The sequence below is a fragment of the Heterodontus francisci genome, chromosome 28 (assembly GCF_036365525.1).
Source record: "Heterodontus francisci isolate sHetFra1 chromosome 28, sHetFra1.hap1, whole genome shotgun sequence".
In the NCBI taxonomy this organism is placed as follows: Eukaryota; Metazoa; Chordata; class Chondrichthyes; order Heterodontiformes; family Heterodontidae; genus Heterodontus; species Heterodontus francisci.
The window spans coordinates 62,916,489-62,919,549 of record NC_090398.1 but is presented as its reverse complement, the minus strand read 5'-3'; positions in this window follow the sequence as shown (position 1 = coordinate 62,919,549).

Here is a 3,061-nt window from a genome sequence, read left to right as displayed (position 1 = left end):
GTACAGTCAGAGCAGGGAACAGCAGTGAGACCAGTGTTAATGTGCAGCTATGAGAGGGGATTTCTGTACAGTCAGAGCAGGGAACAGCAGTGAGACCAGTGTTAATGTGCAGCTATGAGAGGGGATTTCTGTACAGTCAGAGCAGGGAACAGCAGTGAGACCAGTGTTAATGTGCAGCTATGAGAGGGGACTTTAGTACAGTCAGGGCAGGGAACAGCAGTGAGCCCAGTGTTAATGTGCAGCTATGAGAGGGGACTTTTGTACAGTCAGGGCAGGGAACAGCAGTGAGACCAGTGTTAATGTGCAGCGATGAGAGGGGATTTCTGGACAGTCAGAGCAGGGAACAGCAGTGAGACCAGTGTTAATGTGCAGCTATGAGAGGGGATTTCTGTACAGTCAGAGCATGGAACAGCAGTGAGACCAGTGTTAATGTGCAGCTATGAGAGGGGATTTCTGTACTGTCAGAGAAGGGAACAGCAGTGAGACCAGTGTTAATGTGCAGCTATGGGAGGGGATTTTTGTACAGTCAGGGCAGGGAACAGCAGTGAGACCAGTGTTAATGTGCAGCTATGAGAGGGTATTTCTGTACAGTCAGGGAATGGAACAGCAGTGAGACCAGTGTTAATGTGCAGCTATGAGAGGGGACTTTTTTACAGTCAGGGAATGAAACAGCAGTGAGACCAGTGTCAATGTGCAGCTGTGAGAGGGGATTTCTGTACTGTCAGAGCAGGGAACAGCAGTGAGACCAGTGTTAATGTGCAGCTATGGGAGGGGATTTTTGTACAGTCAGGGCAGGGAACAGCAGTGAGACCAGTGTTAATGTGCAGCTATGAGAGGGTATTTCTGTACAGTCAGGGAATGGAACAGCAGTGAGACCAGTGTTAATGTGCAGCTATGAGAGGGGACTTCTGTACAGTCAGAGCAGGGAACAGCAGTGAGACCAGTGTTAATGTGCAGCTATGAGAGGGGACTTTTGTACAGTCAGGGCAGGGAACAGCAGTGAGACCAGTGTTAATGTGCAGCTATGAGAGGGGATTTCTGTACAGTCAGGGCAGGGAACAGCAGTGAGACCAGTGTTAATGTGCAGCTATGAGTGGGGATTTCTGTACATTCAGGGAATGGAACAGCAGTGAGACCAGTGTTCATGTGCAGCTATGAGAGGGGACTTCTGTACTGTCAGAGCAGGGAACAGCAGTGAGACCAGTGTTAATGTGCAGCTATGAGAGGGGATTTCTGTACAGTCAGGGAATGAAACAGCAGTGAGACCAGTGTTAATGTGCAGCTATGAGAGGGGATTTCTGTACAGTCAGGGAATGGAACAGCAGTGAGACCAGTGTTAATGTGCAACTATGAGAGGGGATTTCTGCACCATCAGGGCAGGGAAAAGCAGTGAGACCAGTGTTAATGTGCTGCTATGAGAGGGGATTTCTGTACAGTCAGGGCGGGGAACAGCATTGAGGGAGAGAAGCTGTCGGTATCTGGGTAGGGTCTGGGTTTATCGAATAGTATCAAGAAAGAACAATTATATTGGGACTGGGTTGTGTTCTCTCTCACACACAGACAGTTACTGTCCCTCCCTCTGTCTTGCTCTCTCTCACAGACACATACCCAATTTTTTCTCTCTCTTGTGAACTCTGTCTGATACTCTTTCTCTCTGCCCATTTTCCAGTAGAAATAGAAAGCCTTCTACTATTTTGGAGAATCTGGAGTTGTTCTTCTTTGGGAAGAGAAGGTTGAGATGAGATTTGATAGAGGTGTTCAAAATCATGAAGGGTTTGGACAGAATAGATAGGGAGAAACTATTCCCATTGGCAGAAGTGTCAAGAACCAGAGGGCACAGATTTAAGGTGAAAGGCCAAAGAACCAGAGGCAACATGAGGAAAAACTTTTTTATGCAGCGACTGGTTAGGATCTGGATTGCACTGTCTGACAGTGTGGTGGAGGCAGATTCAATCATGACTTTTGAAAGAGAATTTAATAATTATCTGAAGAAAAGAAAATGCAGGTTTACAGGCAAAGGCGGGGGAGTGTGACTAGCTGGCTTGTTCTTGCAGAGAGCTGGCATGGACACAAAGGGCTGAATGGCCTCCTTCTGTGCTGTAACCTGTCTATGATTCTCTGACTCTAAGCCTAGAGATTACCAGTGCCTGTGAGTGCCTAACATGTCTGCAGGTGGTGAACCAGCCCACAAACCAAGGAATGAAGCAGTAATTAAAGTTCAGAAATCCTAAGGTATCAGGATGTGGGAGGGACTATTGCTCTCAGTTTAAAGTACTGATTTCATTAATTGAATAACCTTAGTGTCCCAGCTCAGTGTAATCCTGAGCAATAATTGCCAGCAGGTTTTTGAAGTGACAATTAAATGAGGCCCTGTTGGTGGATGTTAAAGATTCCCCAGCGCTATTGAAAGAATCACAGGGAATTCTCGCACTGTCCTGACCAACATTCCTGACTCAGTAACATCACCTGAAACAGCTAAACACAGAGAACTAACTGAAGGGTCAAAGTGTAAGGGAGAAAAACCAAACCCGTGTCAACTTCACACAGGAACCCATCGACCATCAGAAAACACACTTCATGAGCTGCAATGTCTGATCATTGAGTCACAGGTATCTCCTCCTGCCTGGCTTCGTTCCGTGTGGGAATGGGAATTAGAATGTTTCAGCAACTCATGAAGGTATCCCCGGAGCAGTTGAAACAGCATTCCCCGTGTTTCAATAAGAAATTCTGATCTGAAATGAAGAAAAAACAGAAAATGCTGGTAATACTCAGCAGATCTGTACATCACAGGACTGATACAAGCTCAATTCTCAATCCAAACAGTGAGAGATCCAAACACTGAGACAGAATAAGAACAGAGAGAGGAAAAACAGGTTAACTGTGCTATGAGAGTAAAAGCAGGAAATGCTGGAAATACTCAGCAGGTTTTGGCAGCATCTGTGTAGAGAGAGAAGCAGAGTTAACATTTCAAGTCAGTTACCCTTCATCACAGCTGACAAATATTATAAATGAAAAGGTTTTAAGCAAGTAAAGCTGGGGGTGGGGCAAGAGATAACAAAAG